General features: G+C 40.1%; 1 protein-coding gene across 5 annotated transcripts in view; it reads right to left on the bottom strand.

The window, feature by feature from the left end:
• Positions 1–16426, bottom strand: part of GPBP1 (GC-rich promoter binding protein 1) — a 35213-nt gene extending 18787 nt beyond the window's left edge. Inside the window, exons 1-3 of one of the 5 annotated variants that reach the window (XM_059492151.1) lie at positions 16288–16426; positions 14821–15859; positions 13965–14033 (exon numbers count right to left, since the gene is read on the bottom strand). The gene's annotated coding sequence lies outside the window, so the exon portion shown is untranslated. Of the gene's footprint in view, positions 1–1314; positions 1522–7074; positions 7122–13964; positions 14034–14820; positions 16002–16287 lie in introns of those variants that run through there. The other 4 variants (XM_059492150.1, XM_059492155.1, XM_059492154.1 and 1 more) reach the window with 4 other exon arrangements.
• Between the last annotated feature and the right edge of the window lie 4328 nt (positions 16427–20754).

Consider the following 20754-nt stretch of genomic DNA (forward strand, 5'->3'; position numbering starts at 1 on the left):
GGCAAGAGAATACAAGGTAATGTGAACTATATTACCTGAAGCTGAACTGCAGCAGAGACAGGAAAGAAATGGATTAAACACTTCCTGAATTACACTAGGACAACCAAACCATGTTCTGCAGCTAGTCACAGCAAAATGGTCAATGACTCAAAAAATTTCTAAGTATGATATACATGCTATTAGAAATCCAGCTAGTGAAAACATAATAAACACCCACATACATTCTATAGGGAGGCCCAAATAAATGTGAATTCAACATCTCTGCACAGCAGAGTGCAAATCTGTTATTGAGCACAGATATAATTCACTTTAATCTGTGGCTGCTGTAATGTATTGGTAAGAGATGTGGAATCTGAACTTGGTAACTCATAATTATGGTTGTTCTCTGGCCTGAACTTGAATATTGCAGGCTACTGCACATTTCCATCGACAGACAAGACTGTTCCAGCTTCTAAAAGGAAGTCTAATAGATTTGTTAGATTTGACTTAGTGTAAGACTGTACTTAGTTGAGCTGCTGTTTGTTTTTAATGACGTGAGCTCATATCTAAGTTTTTTGGAACATCCAATACCATGGATAAACTGTAGGGTAGGACGTACAATCAGTACAGTTAAACACGGACAAGGTTAAAGATATGTCTCACCCAAATAACTAACTTAAAATTACTCTGCTGAAGTCATTCAACTCACTCCTACACCAACTTCAGCAAAAAAATCCAGAGAAAATTTCTAAGTATTTCCAGTTATATCAAACTAGTAAAATATAAATGAACAAAATTCTGGAGTCAATGAACCATCATAGAAATGGCTTCTCTTCCTAAAAGGAACCACATTCACTTTTACTGATGTATCCCATGCAGCAACAGTATACGAAAGGGCATATGTTTACAAATGAACCAAAAGATGTTAAATTAAGAAACAACAAATCTGAGCAGATTCCAGCAAGAAAAAAGTTTATTCCCCTTCATTTGGACACAGTTCTCTTCAAGCAGAAGAATCATGATATCTTCAGAAATTATCAAGACAGATTTTCAGTACTGAAAGATTGACACAACAACAACAAAGTCTTCAGACAGGCACTTACAGTCTGAAAAGCAGTAAGAAAGATTAGGTTTATACTAAGTGAGAACTTAAAGATTCCACAAAGTACCACCAAGTTATTTGTGCATCAGCTATTAATTACAGCACAGAAAATCCACTAACAAAGTGACTTCATAGATTTATATTAACATTTTTAGAAAACTAGTCAAGCTTCCTAACATTATTTATGAAACTGCCACAAGAAGAGTTTGTTATTAACTCACTATCATACTTACCTTTTATCCTTTGCACAAAAGACTGCATGATCACCAAGTAACCAAGGTCTGGAAAAGGTATTTTGCAAAATAATAAGCTTTTCCCACAGCTTACCAACAGTGGCTACCTATTTCTTCATGCAAAAATTTTTCTAGAAGCAGATTCAAGTCTTCCTCATGTTCTCAGCTAAAAAAGTTCTGAAAAAAAATTGATATTGTGCTCTGTCGTATGAGTCAGCCCTTTTCTTAGAAAGAAATAAACTTAAGTGGTTAAGGCAGAGACCTGCACCAAAACTACACAGTACTCAGAGCCAAGTCAGCAACAGAATATATATGTAAGTTTCAATAAACCCATAAAAGACAAACTTTTAGGGCTAATTCTTCCAAATAGTTTTAACAAAAAAAAACAGCAAGAAAAAAAGCACAGACGTATTTCTAGAAACTATCTGACCAAACTCAGAGGTTTGCAGTTAGGCACTAACATGAAAAACAACTCCTGTGATACTCCACGCCTAAGTCAAGAAAATATTTTCTTTCACCTAATTGTACATATGCCTGGTCCAGCAATTAGACATGGGAACAGAGAGTTCTTTCATTATTAAACCTTTCTAACTTTGAATAGGCACAAACATCCCAGACATAATAAACTGGGAAACAAAGGGCAGGTCAGGAAAAGATATTTTAAAACTGTATTAGAGGACATAGTCTACCCAGCTTAAAGTTACTGGTTCCATATTTTACCAGGTTTCATAAGCATTCTTACAGCTGCCAGCTTTCTGATGTTGCCAACAAGTTTGACCTATATATAAGAAAAAAATATTATAAGTATGATCTCTGTTCAAATGATCTGACACATATTTGATAGCTCTAGGGTACTCTTCATTCTCAGGAAGGTATTTTTGAAAGGTGAAAATGTGAAATCTGAAAACAGATCACAAAACATAAGAATGGGATGTCAGCAAGGCACCCCCACTGCCACAGGCAGGATTTACTAAGCTTAAACCCTTTGTGATCAGCTTGGCTGCCAACACTAGTGCATTTCTTGCTTGTTTTCCAACTTCAGCTGGACCAACAACTATCAAATTATACTGCAACACATTTTAACATTAAAAAGGTTCTTTCTACCTTTTTTTCCCTGCTATTCAGGTCCATACCTAAGATATGCCAAAGAGTCAGAGATGCATCTACATTCTGTGTCCACAAAAGCATTTGCAACCTCTCTTCAGGTTGCATACATACTATCTACTACTTTTAAATTAAACAAAAACAACATTTAAAGTATTTTAATAGAACAAACGTCAGTAGCATAAAATTGCTTTTATTACTGACATGAAACTATACATCTACCAGGAAGTTTTCTCTTGCATACACACAACACAAACACTGTTCAGTAACTAATAAAGCAGCTGATGCACTCCCAGCATTAACAGAAGTAAGCCTAGTGAGGTAAACACCACAGAGTCAAACACAATTCTAGTGCTTTCAGAAACTCTCCTGGTAACAAAAGAGCAGGCCCAAAATTCATAATGAATGTTTAAGTCACCATTCCCTATCTGAACTGCCATTCTCTAACTGAACTGTGGTAAAAGCTAACTTGGCTCAGACTCTCAGCTACTGAAGCAGAGCTGCACAACTCTAGAAAGAAAAAGATAATGAAATATGGCTATCCTCATACTATTAACACTCAAATTCATTTAAAAGTCTTTAGTCAGACTGATCAAACTATTGTCTCATCTCAGCAATAGCCTCTTGTGACCAATTCAAGTAAAGTGTAGTGACCTTAGTGACGTGAATAACAAAAGTGTTCCATAGCCCATAAATTTAGATAAAAGTGATGTGTTGCTGTGTTGTGGATAATAGAATAGTTTAGTGCGAAGAAAGAAATCCTGTTCTTAAGTTTTACATCTTGAGGGGAGGATCTGAAAGAAGTCTGTAAAGAATTTTGCTTTAAGTAACATGCAGTAATTAATCCAATATTCAATTAAATAAAAATTAATTCTGAAGTTTTATGAAGTATGATCTTCAATAATAAGGTACTGACTGCGAAGGAATAATGAACAGCTGATTCCAGATGATATACAGTGAAGAGATTTATCATAAATATTACTCAATCATCTGCTCTGAGCCACATTTGCAGCTGAAATAAGACTTCACCAAATACACCCAACCAACGCACAGAAAAGGTTAGGCTGGACTTTTTTTATGATTGAGTCAACAAGGTCCTTTTGTGACAGAAACTATTTCTTACCAGTTGTAAACCAGTAGGAAACCCTATATTCTAAATGAATTTGTGTAATCTGCATAGTATCTGGGGAAAATTGATGTATAGTCTCTGTCTTACAAAAATAAGTAACATGCTACAAAAAGGGAATCAGAAAGCTACTGCATGAAACAAAGTCAAGACTTCTGGGAAAAGGCTAAGAAACAACTCTTAGGGTCAACACCCAAACCTGCAAAAACAACAAAAATTAAGTCAAAACAAGTACCATTAGTTTATCTTGTACTTACCAAATTTAATTAAGAAATCAAACAGTAAAGACTATAGTCAATTTTCCTCACACTTCTACATTTTTCTTTTTAAATTCACATAAAACAAGTGAAATCACACTTAAGAACAACAATAGAGGGATTCAACACTTTACTTGATGCAATAACAAACTATTCCAGGGATCAGGGACATGAAATGTCTAAGGAATCTGGCTTACTTTGCCTCACAAAATGAAGACATAAGACTTATTTAAAAAGTGGTTATGAACATTTAAAGGAGAAAATTTCAGCAAGAAAGGAGATGTGTTAATCCAATACACCACCAGAATCACAGGGTATCAATCACAGTAGATTGAAGGTGGACAGACACATGGTCCTGAAAATCATAAGAACAATATTCTGAAATAGCTTTAAGACTTAGACAAATATTTGAACCTGTCAATTTCTATTATACTTCTAAATCAGACCCCAATAATTGTAACTAAAGAGTTTAGCATGCAGGATGGTGCATTACACAAAAGTAACATTGTAAGAGCTAATCCACTTTTTCCCTATTTTCAGTGCTAACCATGCAAGTGTGATGTCTCTCCAGCAACTTTTTTCTCTCTCCTCTGCTATTTGAAATAAATATACAGTTTAAAAAATGAATTTTTTAAGCACAAAGAACACCCATTACAACTAAAATGTAAGTAAAATTCTGTTTTTTCCTGCAATAACATAAATAGAATTCAACACAATACAAAAACAGAGAATACCCTTCTATTCATGAAATTTTATATTAGCCTGCTTTCAGATTACTTTAGCAAAGTGCTTCCTCAAACTTCATCTCAATACTAAAATTTTCACCTTATCTGGAACTATTCACTATTACTGGTACAAGCAAACTTACTAGCATTTAAGTTTCATTTGCAAAGCTTGTTCATAATACACAGATCAAGGAGATGCAGATAAACAAACTAGCTGAAATAGTGTTATGGAGTACATCTTGGCTCTAACAAACACAATTTGTCACATTTTAATAAAGTTCTGTAACTTCTTGCAGTAAAGATTAATTTATTTTAACAGTTGGGGTTTCTTTCTCTATTTATTTACCAGGGGGAGGAGGGTGGAGGACACAGGCAGAACAAAATGCTTGCTCATTCTCACACCATTTGTGCTAAATTTGGGACAGCTGCCACCACAGCCATGCTAGTCATGGATTTCATGCTGTTCACTCCGGGGCAATTCCACCAAGCAGGCGGACTGGAGTACATGGCACTACTTTCCAACCCCTAGTGAAGCCCAAGAGCACCACAGGCTATGCACAGTGCAGAACTCCTGCAGGCATCTGTTACTCCAGATTGTATCTCTGTGTAGCACAACAAAATGCGAATACACTGCAGTGACATACCAGAGTCAGTACAGGGTAACTGCAGAGCCACTACAGACAGAATTTGTGTGAATGTACCACCTCACTAATGCTGCAGTACACCAGGAAGCACTTGTGCTGCCAAATGTTATGAAGAAAAAGGGTAAGACATGAACACAGACCTAGACTATTTTTTCCCCATGCCAAGCATCTGTAAAACACTGAAAACAGTTAGCACAGACAAAGCTTTAAAATAAATAAAATGAAAAATAAAATAAACTAAACTAAAAATAAATTACAAATAAAGTAAAAATAAGATCTTAAATAAAAAGAAATGAAGTTTTTTAAAAATAAAATAAGAAAGTCTCCAGCTCATACTGTAGAAAATTTACTGTGTAAGCAGACTACTATCACATAGTAGAAACTCATATAATGTCTTCTGCACTGCTTTTAATGACACAGTAGAATAGCAAATTCCTTGACAAAAGTATTTAATCTGGCCTTAATTGTATAATGAAAACAAAGGCTACTTACACAAAAACATAATTCACCTGATCACTTGTGATCCTTTTTAAAGACAATTGTTTACCCAGAATTTCTTCTAGATTTAATTGTATTATTCAAACCTTTACAGCGTTAAAAAATAAATCTCCCTTTAAGATTTACACAACACTGAAAACAGCCACAGAGCATCTCTGGAATACAGGAATCAGAAAAGTGACTGTTGTGAGAATTGAGCTGGAGGCAATCTCTGCACTGTCTGTGTAAGCAGACACGAGAGCCCATAGATGGCAGGGCAAAAGAAATCACCTTCTGAAATACTGCAAGATGGCAGGGCAGAGAAAGCAGATGTAATCAAAGCATTTGGGATTTCAGTTCTCTTGTACCGAGAGTCTCTAGTCCCATTAATAGTATTAACAAAACTAAAGTCTCCCTCATCATTTGCATCTTCACAGAGTTCTACATGAGAAGTGAGTTTAATGGCTTACTAATTTTAAATTTGGAAAGGACTTGAAAAATTAAAACATAACATCCAAAGATAACTCTGAAAGACTAATGGCCAACTTGTACTTCCTTAAACTTCAATCTAAGACTAGTGGCCAACTTTTACCTCCCTAGAACTTCAAACCAAGTATCAGCCTCTGCCGATTGGAAAGATACTGCGGTCTGTTTATTATCTTTGTGGTGCTTTACTGAACTCCGCCAAGCCTCACCTTTTCTTGTTTCAGAGAGCCTGTAACAGTGTTACACATCCTGGAAGGGTGACACCTCCACACGTGGCCTCACCAAGTCTGCATACAGGACAAAACTGAACGCCCCTTGACGCACCCGCAACACTCCTCCTAATATTGCACAGAGATTTTCACTTTACTCCTTACAAGGACACATCGCTGGCTCGACGTTGGCTTGCTGTTCAACAGTACCCCCAGGTCCTTCTCTGTAGCTGGCATATGCAGCTGCTGTTCCAGAAAATTCACACTTTCCCCTTGCTTCATGAGAATCCTCTACCCACATTCTTCCATGCAGCAGACCAAACATCAAGTGCTTGTATCAGCCAGCTCCCCTTTCTTATATTATCTGCAAACTTGTTGAGGGTAAACTCTACTCCACTGTCCAGGACTTCAATGAAGATGTTCAATAGCAGAGGCTTCAGCAGTGAACCCTGGGGTACACTGGAACAGCTTCTTTTTAATGGCCTTTGTGCCACTGATTGCATCCCTGCGGACCTGACCATTCAGATAGTTCTGGATACATCTCACTGCTCACTTCTCCACACATACTTGTCACCTTTTACCATAGAACACAATGTCAAAAGCCTTACTGAGGTCAATACTATCGCCTGCTCTCTGTTCATCTACCAAGCTAGCTGCCTCATTGTAAAGGGTTATTAGCTTGCTGAAGTGTGACATCCCCTTCATAAAACCCTTCTGACTGCTCTCACTCACCTTCCTGTCCATTACATGTTTGGAAACACGTTTCCAGGATCAGCTGGTGCACAACCTTCCCATGGACTGAAGAGAGGCTGACTGGCCTGTAGTTCCCTGGATCCTCCTTCTCATCCCTCCTGATGACAAAATTAATATTTGCTCTCTTCTCTTACGCAAGAACCCCTCCCAATGACCATTAGACCTCTCAAAGATGGCTTTGCAATAACATCAGCACACATGGCAGAATGGAACACCCATCATGCAACCATCCTGTCAAGCCCCATGGGATTATAATAGTATTTAAGTGTTCCCTAACCTGATTCTTTCTTCACTGAGGGTGGAGGAAAAAGGCACAGCAGAACTTGAGGACGACACGAGACCAGAGACAGTCTCCACCCAATTTTAAGGGCATTGCTTAACTCGTCTAACCAGTATTCAGCTGGAAGAGACAGTCCCACAGGTAGTGAACAGATCTCCAACCTCAGAGAAGCCTCTTCCAGTGAACAAAAAAAGTATTTCCCTAGCTCAGAAACTCATCCTCGTACTTAAAATAGGTTTCACTACTACAGATAAGATACATTTGGTAACACTATCTGTCTGAACTGTGATCTCGGGAGTTTAGTTCAAGCATGGCTTAAAGAAAAAGGCCATGAAGCCATGCAATTGAGAGAACAGTAAAAGGTAGTTGCGAAGCAGTTCCAAAAGCAGTTCCCAGCCTGATTACTATAAACAATTAGACTCTCTCAGGCATCACTCTATAAACAATAAGGTTCTCAGACAGTCTTCCCATAACAAGTGTAACACCCTCTCTGGGAAAAGATGGCACCCTGGGAACAGATGTGGAAGTTTTGGGAACCTTTCATATCACAGTGGGAACACTGGTTTTGTTTTGTGTAAACAATTGTCGGTATTGTAAAACAAAAGGAGTGGTTAGAATTTTCTCTGTTAGCCTACTGTAAACCTGGATTTTGGAATATGCATGAAGTTAATTAACACTGTTATTTAAAGTGACTGATCAATCAATAAATTGGAGTTCGATGCATTAAAGGATGGTCGTCTCCCCCTTACTTCAACACTGTGAGAATAAATAAAAACAGCTTTGCTTTTTCAAAATGTTCTAACATGAAGAAACAGATAAAAGAGTGACGTTACTATAATAAGAAAAAAACCTAGCCAATAATATAGTAAAATAGCGAAAACTTCTGGATTTTAAAATTTTAACCTAGAAGTTTTAACTAAAAGTTAAATTTAACTAAAAATTTAACTAAAAGGTATGTGCTTTTGGAATGGACCTACCATACTACAGGTACACCCTATTCAAATGGAGCTGACCAGAATTTTGTAGGAAAAACAAATTTTAAAATAAAGCCAAAATTGGGGAAAAAAAAATCCTAAACAACCGTGTCAGCTGAACACATCACCAGAAGACAAGGAAAACCACAGGAAATCAGTTCTGTATCTTCAGGTCCTATACTTAAGCTTTCTCTCTGTGTAATCTGTATCATTTCTTAGGAAATAGTGTCTGTGACACTTAGAAATTTGAGAAATTGTCAAAAGACCACTAAAACAAAAGGTAATATAAACTCAAACAGCAAGGAATACTTGAAGCTTGTGAATGGAATTTCAAATTTAGCAACAACAGGGGGAAGGGAGGAAAGGTTCAAGCCATGAATCACGAAAATTAGAAAAGAGATACAAATTTCTTGATGCTCCCTGAAGACCAGTTTACAAGTTCAGACAACTGATTTGCACAGAGAAAACCTCAAACAGAATAAATGTCAAAAGCACTGACATGATATACAAATTTATATTTTCCAAGGGAATCTAAAAATAGTAGGAAATGCATATCTAAGCGGCACATTCCTATGAGCTTTAATCCAATGCCTCATAGATTATTATCACAGTAAGTACAGCACACCACAAATTACATAGGGGACCCTTAACTTCACTTCTCAACTACACGCATCTGCCAAACTACTCTCACTCTGTCGCTGTAATTTTTAGCATAATATTTATAAATGAGACAGAAGAAGGTAGTAAGCTGTGAGAATTAAAGTACAGTACAATGTTGTTATAAGAGCATGGAAAGAAAAGGTTATATGCAGTGTCTCAATTTGCTGCTACTGCTTTGTTTCCTTGATAAGGAGCTCCAGCACACATATCAAATTCTTATTTCATCAGAAGACAAAAAAGAGCGTATGTATGAACTTCAGAGGGTCCAACAAAATAGTTAGAACACTGGCCCTTCAGTCCTCCCACAATGGGCCAGCTTCAAATTTTGGCTTCAACTCTGCACCATTAGCCAAAGGAAAACTACCAATATTGGTCTGAATTAGGCAAAGAAACTACATGTACAAGACTCAGCCATCAGCCTACACACTCCTTCTTCAAATACAGGATCATTCAGGACATTTTTCATACTAAGCAGCTCTTAAAAATAACCCACACTACCAAAAGTTTTTTCTTCTGCCATAAAACACATCTTCTTTTTCTTTTTTCAAAAGAAAAATTTTCAGTGATAGCGGATTCTTCTCTGTTATCCCTCCTTGCTATCTCTAGTTAAGAGTAACACTAATTTGAAATCAAGTTGCTAAATGTAAGGTCCAAACAATACTTTTATTTAAAATCTATTAATCTCAATTTTCATTCCCCTTTTGAAGACACAGTTTACTCAATATCTTCCTTACTATTCTGTGATCCATGTAGTTCCAACAAATCAAAATAAGCTAATTTTAAGTTATTTTGCTATTCAAAATTTGTATGTCACTAAAACAGAAAATAATATTCAAACCCTTACACAAGCTTTATGAGTTTTTGAAACTGGAAGCATTTCTACTGATCACAAATTGCTGCAATAGCATGACAAACACTTCAACTGAAGATTCTCTCTTTCCTTCTTTCTTTCCTCTCTGTGTAAATGAACAGCTGTAACAACAGAATAAGTTTACACCTTTACAGTCAAACTTCTAACACTCTGAAGGAAAAAGTATCATGCCACCCCTTGTGGCATTTCAATGAAAAACTATTTTTAAAAAAGATTGGGCTTGGGTATGGTAATTCCCTCAAGTTTTTTGGTTTGCTAAAATTTATTGCCTAAGATTCATACCTTCAACAGAAAGGAAAGGGAGCTGAACTTTTGAAGGTCTCCTCCACTAATTAAACAAAAAACTCTGAAACAGTTCAACTGTAGCCTCTTATTTCTCAATGATGCTACTGGTGAGCAAGCAAAACCTCTAGTTTATTTTTGTTATCCCCATCATCCAATACAGAACTGTCCTGATATATATTCTACCACTGGACAACACAGAAGAACAGAAGAAGATATCCATACAATTTGTAATTTGCCTTCTTGCCTCATGTTTTAAAAAGAAGTATAAAAACTAAGGTTTCCTGCAGAGCACTAAGGAAGGAGCAAGGTGCTCTGCTAGATCTGAGCACTGACGCTTACATATGAGGAGTATGCAGAGTCAAAATATAATGTCAGTTTTTTAACCAATTAAAGCCAACACATTCTTTAGTACAGCCACAGACTTAATACTTACCTTTACAGAGACTTAGCACAAGTATAGAAAACCCAACAAAAAAATCCACCTTCATTTCTACTTTGTGCTTAAATTCCTTATGGGAGAATGAACCAACTAAAGCACACGGTGTTTTGCATAAGGATCTAGAATATGAGCACTGCTTTTTATCATACGGTCCCCTTTACTATATACAGTTATGGTTCACAAGCAACCGGTTTTAACATTACCTCTGCGAACCAAATATAAATGTCACAACAATCAAAACGTCTTTTAAGAAATGTTTTAGATATAGATGAAGCTGCTAAATCCTTTGGATAACATAATGATGACTTTTTAACAAAAAAAAAGTTTCTGTTTTTGCATTTTACTGAAACACAGATTTTAAAAAAATGCAAGCTATTTCATAACATGAAATAACTGCACATTTACAGCCAGGTTCAGCTGAGTAACTTCAATTCACTACAGCCATGTTCCTTCTCCTTGAGAAGAATCATTTGGTGTGTAATGGTACTGACCATTTAGCAAAAGCCTGATCGATGCTCATTTCTTGCCCTTTAACAAGGTTCAAATTCAAAAGCTAAAGTGTGAGTTGAATTACATCACAGCCCTAGTCAGCATATGTTATGTAGGAAATCACCAGAAATGCTTCAGCACTTGGGAATTGTCACAAGAAAGAAGTAGCAGCTGATAAAGGCAGAAATTTTGCCCTATGCTGAGCATATAAAGCAGATAACAACTTATTTCAGCTGTTTCCCTGACTATGTCTACCCAAGACATGAAAGGAGGAGACTGTGGAAGAGTTGACAGCACCACACAGGGTATTATCATCAGGTATCACGTTCAGTTACTCAAACACAGAGTAAGAAAAAACAAAACAAAAAGTGTGACAAGTTTTGTTCACATCTGTTTATAATAAGGTCTGCAAATAGTTGTCTTTGCAGGACAGAATTTATTCCTACTACTAAAAAAAGAAAAGAAAAAGAAAAAGCAACTTCCTCAGACATTATTGATGAACTGTCAATACAACAGTTCTAGCCACACAAGTTAAACAGATTAACCTCGTTAGAATAAAAATGAAAGGAGCACAAAGTACATTAACTTGTAGAACACTAAATATCTGCACAATTTGCCCCTATCATTTTACTGATGTAATTCTGTTTCAGCTTGCTGCAGATTAAAGCAAAGTTGAAACAAATAATTATTCTCAAAAGTTTCCACCAACACTTTTTTCACATAGTAGAGCAACCTGCATCATTCTGAAGAATTAGCCAGTACAAATGTACCCATTTTAAGAACCTACCAGAATAAACACATCAGTAAAAGACACAACCTGCTGACAGTTATCCCTCTACAAAAGGTATGTTTACATCAAGGTTTAAAGTATAAGCTCTCAAGAGCAAGGACATTATCTTCATAGTTGTCTGTAAAGCATTTAACAGACTGTAAGGACTTGAAAAAAAAAATCTAGGGAAGAAATTAAAGTGGACCAGCATGCTTGGCATTCTCTTCTCAGTAGGTATGAATTATGTTTAGGTTACAAGGGCACAGCTGTAAAACACTCCTGAATTCTTGTCAAACACAAATGTTCACAAATAGGAAAAAAAAATACACTCCTATAGAATCCCTGAAGATAAGGAGCTAACGTGTATATCTCAAACACCAATAGCTGGATAACTGCAGAGCCAACCAATGGTTTGTGGAAAATGGGATATGGCTGGAGAAGGGGCCATGCAGGGGTAGGACAACATTCTTCTGGGACAAGCATCCTCATTCTAGTCCACAGAGACACAAAAAACAAAAGATAGAACCAGCACAGAAGCGAGCATGAACTGTTGACCAAAGCCCAATGCCACAGGGGGATAATGAGATCATCAGGGATCCCCCCAAAACCCTCCAAGCCATTTCCAGAAAGGCCTCAAAGAATGGACCATACAAGATAACTGATCTACATAGAAAATGAAAACCTTCGTTTCAGGACAAGGAAACTACCTCCAAAAAGCTACCCCACCAAGCCCTGCCTGCACATCCCAGGACATCCCATAGCCAGACCAACAGTAGGAATCAGGGCTGGTGATCTGTTTTTCTCTCTTCCTTCCTTTTTCTCTCTCTCCCTCTCCTTAATTCATCTCTTCCCTTCTCTCTTCCTTTCTACCCTATCCCTACCATGTAAGCTGTGTGCTTATACAGTAGGCCAGGGACTGACATACCCATTTCAATGCCAAGCGTGCAATTTATGTAAAAACCCAGTGATTTTTTGTGGACCCTCCAACTTCTGTTGTCCCTTCAATCACAAGCATTTATGAATCCTGGGTGCTCCTTTCCCCTACTTCCTAAGTGTAAGTACTGTGAAAGGATAAAAGAATTATCCAAACAGAGAGGTGTAAAAACAGAATTAATTTAATGAAGCTAAAAAGCAAACTCCTCAAAACTTCCAGAAGAAGAAGAGTCTAGAAAAAGATGCCACCCAAAATAGTAAGTGGAGGATGTAGCTCCTTGATTTCAGTGAGAGCATCTTAAAAAGAAATAGAAGTATCTCAGCACTGAAAATTAATAGCTTGGAAAAACAAGCAAGACATCACTTTTTCTATGAGTTAAGAAGTGAATATTTCTATTATTCTCATGCACATACAATAAACAATCAAATTAAATGGCAACTCACACCAGAATTCTCCATCTATCAAATGCTTTCAAAAAATCATAGTCATACAAGTAGAGGAATATACAAGATCATTCTTTTCTATTGGTTTGGTTCTTTAATAAGTGGCTCAGCTCCCCAGTCAACTATGCTCAATACACAACAGCCACAAGCCATAGCCAGAGATTACAGCAACAGAGTCCTACTCCCTACTCCTGTTCCATAGTTTCCATATTTTCAAAACAGCAAAACTGAAACAGAAGTTAAAATAACAAAGCAGCAAGACCATCCAAAGCACAAAACTGAAGCTAGTTCAACTTTTAGATTTGAAAACAAAGAGATAAGAACTTTAGCGAGACTGAGAATTTACAAAATTTATGTAGATGCAAGTCCTTCATTTGTGGTCAAAATAACAAGCTACAGGAGTTAAAATACACTGCAGTAATTTTTAAGTACAGTTTCGCATGCTTAACTACACTTTTTCTACAAGGTTATAACATATGTAATCTTTCCAAATATCTTTGCACTGCCCTTAAGGAAAACCTTTTTTTCATTAGTTCACTACTGCTAATAATTCAGTATTGGAGAAGCTTTCAAAAATATTTTAGAATGTGACAACTGAGGTATAAGTGTAACCTCTACCAGATGCTCAGTTTAAAGTCTACCTTATAATGCTTTAATTATTTAAAGCCTTATGAATCATCAGGGTGGGGTAGGGGATAGGGAACTTCAGTAAAATTACCACTGACTTTTGAATTAAGTTGCTCTGTCCATCTTTAATTTTCTTTCAGGCAGTAGCAGCTCTGTTGAATGCAAACCTACAAAAAATAATTATAAACACATTAATGCCAAAATTAAAAAATATTGAATCACTGTGGGATGAGGAAAACTACAATACATCTAAAAACAACAAGGAAGATAAGCCAATTCACCACTAGATTTAATTTTGTATCATTCCAAGGAGAAGGAGCTCTTTCTGAAGAGCCACACTTGCAGACCAGTCAGTCCAATTTATTGCCATTACAGAACAGGAAAAAACACTGAAGCCAATCTTACAATATCAACACAGATAAAAGCTAGACTGCATAGCCAGTAAAATAATTTTTGGTTAAAAAAAACCCTCTGGCTTTCATACGTGAGAAAGAATAGTGGAAAGGAAAAAAAGGAGTGAAATTCCCTCTATATTATTACTAGCCTGATGCTGCAAACACATGTAACACAAATGGAAGGAATGGCACATGCAAGCTGTCCAGAAGACTTGGTCAAAAAGATACATTTACTCTTCAGAGTACAACATTAACATAAAGGCAAAATTCCTTATGGATTTAGTCTAGCTATAGCTACTTTTTAATCTCACATAAAAATCACACTCTTATATGTACACGTTTCTCCTTGTAGCTGTATTCTTCAAAGTCTTAAGGAATTATTCCATTATAAAAGCCAGCAAGTAAAAATTAACAAGCCTCGACATTCAACATTCTCAAAAAACAAAACAAAAAACAACCACCAAAGAACCTCTAACCAGTAAAAATTACAGGTTTAACTGTTCTACCGATAAAATGTTTTTTCAAGTGAAAATTGAATTATGAACACTACAACACTTACCTAATCCGAGAGGACCACACAAGGTGCTAGTACTGCGTGATTTATATTTTTCCAGTTTGTTTTCCTTGAGATAATAACCCCAACTCCTGTTGATACTACATTCGTGGCAGTTTGACACAGATTTGACCTCACAGAAATCAGCTACCCATCCTTCTCGCTTACAGATTCTGCAAGGCTATTTACAAAGTCTGCCAATGTCTTAAAAGCCTTTTCTTTTCTCTGACAGCTTCTTCTCTTGTCTATTGCATGTAGATACCATTATATGCAGCATCAGCTCCAAGTGAAATAAATACAGTTTTTACTCCACAGACTGTGATGTCAAAAACTCAAATTTCACATATGAACTGAAGGACATTTCCTACCTTCCGGTAGCAGAGGCATTTGTAAACAGTTATCTGGATGCCTCCATACTGCTTATGAGCAACAACATTTTTCAAGAAAAATATTAAATAAAATACAAAAGAAAATAGTATAAACAAACACCTATTAAATTCTTCATTTATAAAATCGGTCTCACTGCAAAATGAAAGAAGACTATGTCAGAAAATCTAAAAAATGAAATAAGGGGGGAAAAAAATCTGCCATGAAACTTTTCAGCAATGTCGCCACAGTGACTCAGGCCACATTTAACCTGCAGCCAGTTAACAAAACTGGTTAAGCCTCTGACTCAGAATGCTGCCGAGAAGAAAAAGAGTACGTAGAAAGAGGAAAGCACTTTATTTTTGCAGCTGAAGTATTCAGAACTTCATAAATTTAGCTATGTATCCATGCCACGCGGACAAAAGAATCCGAGGGTGATGGGCTCGACACTGCTAGAAGAAAAAACCTCACGATTTCCTCAGTTCTCTTCCCAGATGTCTACTGCTTGTTTGAGAGGCCTTTTCTGGACAAAGCACGCACAAGTTATCCCAGAACAGTGTCCGATATTTCTTCCTTTCACAGGAAGAACTGCTGCAGGTCAGTATCCACCTTTTCTCTTCTCTGCCAGCTGAAGCAAAAGGCTACAAACATCAAGGACTGACTCTATCGTTCAAGCAACCTAAGGTAAAAAGAACCAGAAAATTCAGTTCTCCCCTACGAAATCCGGACTGGCGTTAGACAAACACGAAACAAACAAAACCCAAACGCCTGAATCTTAAAACCAGAAGCAAACAGGAACCTGGATCGCAAAGAGCACACACGGACGCAGCCGCGGAGCCGAGCCCGGGAGCGGAAGCCTGGGTTACACCTCCACTCGCAGGCACAGAGGGCGGCGGCAGTGTTTGACGGGGGGCGCAGCCTATCAGCGGAAACCTCCTCCTGCCGCTCGACCGCGGCAGGAAAACAGGCTGGGGCCTGGAGCCATGGGCAGTGGGGGCTGGGAGGAGAGAGTGCGGGGAAAACAGGCAAAGAAAGAAAGGGTCATGTCTCGTTTTATTGGCGAAGCTGAACAGATGTACAGAAGGCACCCGGTCGGGAAGCGCTGACCTGGGCCAGGGACATTTCCCGGAGGGGCAGCGGGAGCCGCCGTGGGAGCCCCAGCGCGGCCCGGGACATGCTTCCTTTCCCGGGCTGTGGGGACAGACAGACGCGGCTGCCGGGGTATGCGGACAGAGGCCGTCCGCTGCGGAGTGTGCGGGCACACAGAACCCCAGCTCTCGGGGCGGGCACACGGAATCCCGGCTCTCGGGGCGGGCGGGTACACGGAGGCCCGGCTCTCGGGGCGGGCGCGCACAAGGAGCCCCGGCTCTCGGGGTCCGCGACCTCCCGCTGCACCGCCGAGCACCCGTCCTCGGCCCTCCTGGCGACAGCCCCGCCTCCGCCGCCGGGGGCGGCTCCCCGTGCCGCCCCCGAGGGTGGTCCGGGCAGCACGGCGGGGCAAGGAGCGTGGCGGCCCGGCTTGCCCTGAGTCCGCTCCGCGCCCGTTCCTGGAGCTGTCCCGGGCTGTTCCGAGTGCCCCCCTCGCCCCACCACGCGCGCGCGCACACCGCGCGCTCGCCTCGCTCCTTCAAAATGGCACCGCTCCGCGCCGCAGTGCTCCCTACGCGCACGCGCAATCTCCGCGAGAGCCCCCGCGCGGGAGCCTGGGGAGGAGCAGGCGGTGCTCCCGGTACCGCCCCCGCCTTGACGTCACGGGAACCATCCCGAAGGTTCCGCGCGGGACGGGGAATCCCCAGAGCGCGCCCCGCCCTCGCGGCGGGAGTCCCCGGCGCTGCCGTCACTAACCGTGCCGCGGCGCGGCCTCACCTGCGCATGTGCAACGAGCTGCTGAGGCCGAGAGTTGGGAGCTGGGGCGGCCGGGGCGGGCGCCGGGGGACCCCGGCTGGCGGCCCGTAGGCCGCGTGTGAGTGCGAGAGCGTCCGCCCAGAGCGGCCCTGGATCAGCCCGATGTGTGCCGGAGAGATCCCCGCCGGGAGGAAGCGTGGCGCCACGGGCCCCGGGAAGCGCAGGTCCCTTCCCGTGCCCGCTGCCGCGGACAGAGCGGGCTCCGCAGCGCCGGGTGCCGCCCGCACCCGCAGCGCGGCTTAATCGCGGTGCCAGAGGGGCCTGAGGACAGTAAAAACCAATAACCACGGATTAATAAAACAAAATATCAGAATCTTCGCTAAATCGACACTTCGGTGTTCCAGCGCACGAGTGGAAGTACCCTGGAGGTCCGCATGGTTATTCCGAGTGTGCAGTTTTGAGAGAAAAGTGATGGGAGTATTCTTACTGCCTGGGATCTAAAGGCCTAAATCACCGTTTTGCAATTTTGAAATCCTTTTACCAACGCAATCAAAATTGTTTTTTCAATTAATTAGGTAAAAAAGTAAATTTACAAAAGTAATATTTTGATATAATTAGAAAGAACTCTGGCAAGTGTTTGTAGCACCTGCATTTGATTGTGGGTTTTCTTTGAAAGTTTCCTCCACAAGTTTTAAGTTATTGTAGAAACTGAGATTATGCACTGACTTTTGACAAAAATTATCTCAAACTGTAGGATTCTCTTTTAAATGCATTTTACGGGCATGTATGTGGCCAATGTAAGTTAGTTTTCGTAACTTGATAAAAGTCACTAGAAAGCAACAATTACTAGAAACTTGACTAAACAATTACCAGACTAACAGCAAACAAACTAAGCAACAATTACTAGAAACTAAAAATCAACAACTGAGAACATAAAGTAGAAAAAGCACATGATAATTTCATCTTTAAACTGACAGAAGCTCTGAAACAATTCAGAAGCTCTGAAACATTAATCTTCAGCTCAACTCTGAATATTTAAACGCCAGTTCCAATTTCTAACACCCAGCAGTGTTTTTCTAGGTTCAAGAATTCAAGATTCATCACAGTCTTGAGTGCAGTGAAACCTCCTTTCTCTTCATCCTTGAAGTTGTTTGTCCTATTTGCCTGTGCTGCAAAGTTATTAGCACAGCCTGATGCCAAACCTGAAGCCATGAGCAGGAAAGGCAGGGCAGTGCCCTGGCCCAGCTACGAACCAACAACCCAGGTTTTGGTGAACCTCACACCACTGGCCTCAGTCCATCAATGCAGCCTGTCCAGATCCCTCCCTTCCTGTTCTCCAGCAGACCAACACTCACACCCAACTTGGTGGTGTCTGCAACACTGAGGATGCACACTCAATCCCCTCATCCAGATCGTTGATAAAGATATTAAACCGAAATGCCCCCAGTGCTGAGCCCTGGGGAGCCCCGCTGATGAGCGGCCACCAGCTGGATGTAACTCCACTCACCACCACTCTCTGGGCCAGCCATCCAGGCAGGTTTTACCCAGTGAACAGAGCACTTGTCCGAGCCATGGGCTGCCGGCTTTTCCAGGAGAATGGCATTGGAGACAGTATCAAAGGCTTACTAAAGTCTAAGTAGACAACATCCACAGCCTTTTCTTCATCCGCCAAGCAAGTCACCTGTTCATAGAAGGAGATCAGGTTGGCCGAGCAGGATCTACTTTTTCCCACCACATTGGCTGGGCCTGATCCCTTGGCTGCCCTGCACATGCCATGTGATTGCACGGTAGCACTCAAGGTGATCTGTCCCATAACCTTCCCAGGCACTAAGGTCAGGCCTGTAGCAGCCCAGAATCTCCCTCCAAGCCTTCTTGTAGATAGGTGTCACATTGGCCAATCTCCACTCAAGTCACCTGAGGCTTCCCAGGTTAGCCAGGTCCATTGGTAAATGAGGGAGAGTGAGCTTTTCCACTGGCTCCTCAGTATCCTTGGGTGGATTCCATCTGGCCCTCTACACTTTTGATGTCTAAGCAGCTCAGTAGGTCACTAACTGAATTCTCCTGGAGAGAGGCTCACTTCTGCTCCTTGTCTACCAGCTCAGAGGGCCTTGATAACAGCTGTCTTCTTGTTAAAGGTTGACCCAAAGCAGGCATTAATTACCTCAGCCTTTTTCTCATCTTTAGGTACAATGTTTCCTTCTGCGTCCAATAAGGTATGGAAATTTTCCTTGGTCCTCCTTCTGCTGTTATTTTTTTATAAGAACCCTTTAATTATCTTGTGCAGGAGTAGCCAGATTGAGTTCTAGCTCAGCTTTTGCCTTTCTTTCAGCCTACATGACCTAATACACTTGTACACTTCTTCCTTGTACACTCCTGAGTTGCCTTCTTCCAAAGGTCATAAAATCTCCTTTTTAGCTTGAGTTCCAGGAAAAGCCCCCTATACAGCCAGGCCAGTCTTCTTTCTCCCTGCCCCCTCCAGCTCATCTTTTAGCAAATAGGGATGAGCTGCCCTTGTGGCTTTAAGATTTCCTTCTTAAAGTATGTTCAGCCTTATTGGATCCCTTTGTTATTGAGGATTGTTTCCCAAGGGACTCTCTGAACCATTGTCCTGAAATGGCCAAAGTCTGCCCTCTGGTAGACCAAAGCAGAAGTTTAGCTGATGCCCTCTCTTCCTTCACCAAGGATTGAAAGCTGTCATTTTGTGGTCACTATCCCCAAGACAGCCTCTGACCACCACATCATCCCCAGTCCTTCTCTATTCACAAACAGCGGGTCAAGTGAGGTCTTCCCTCACACCATCTCTGTGAGGAAATTGGGTTCCACATGGTCCAGGAACCTCCTAGAATGCCTCTTCTCTGCTATGCTGAGTTTCCAGCAGAGATCAGCAAGTTAAAGCAAAGTCTTCCACAATAACAAGGGCCAGTGGTCATGAGATATCCTTCAGTTGCCTGTACAATGCTTTGTCTACCTCTTCATCCTGGTTAGGTGGTCTTGAACAGGCTACCATCAGGATATCTGCCTTGTTGGCCATCCCCTTGATTCCTACTTATGGGGACTCAAACTTATGACATCACTATCCTTGAGCTCTAACAGTTGAAACACTCTCTACTGTACAAAGACACCCCATTTCCTCACCGAATGAGATGAAGTACGAGACCAAAAATGTATTTTGGCAGGCACTTGAAATGTGCTTTCATTTATGGTAGTGGAATATAAGATACTTACATGAGTAGAGTACACACTCAGATTGTTAATTGAGGAAATACTATAGAAAAGTATAGAAACCTAATTAATTTCCTACTATTACACATTCTTGTGTCACTCCAGAAGACATATAAAGCACTTCACCTTTTCTTAAAAATCCAGTGTGCCCAATATACAACCAATCCAAACCAAAAGATTAGACAGAAAGCCAAAATAAAAATTTCTATGTAAGAGGCTTAAATCTGATTTATACAGATTTGATCCAGAAAGCTTCTGATGCAGGGAGCCGAATATTTAAAACTTAGAAAGCAAATGGTCACCTAATGTTAATAATAAAACCCCCAATTCTAATGTATGTTTCTCTCAGCAAATGATTATTTGTATAATTAGTTCCTAAACACAGTGAGAGTTCCTCAATAGAAACAGTTCTAATGAAACATCCTTACTGCCAAGTTTTAAATATCTTTCAGCTGCATGTTCACTTATCTTTTAGGAAGAACAATTAAAAGAATGGAAGTAGTATAA

This window comes from Ammospiza nelsoni, chromosome Z (genome assembly GCF_027579445.1).
Source record: "Ammospiza nelsoni isolate bAmmNel1 chromosome Z, bAmmNel1.pri, whole genome shotgun sequence".
Classification (NCBI taxonomy): Eukaryota; Metazoa; Chordata; class Aves; order Passeriformes; family Passerellidae; genus Ammospiza; species Ammospiza nelsoni.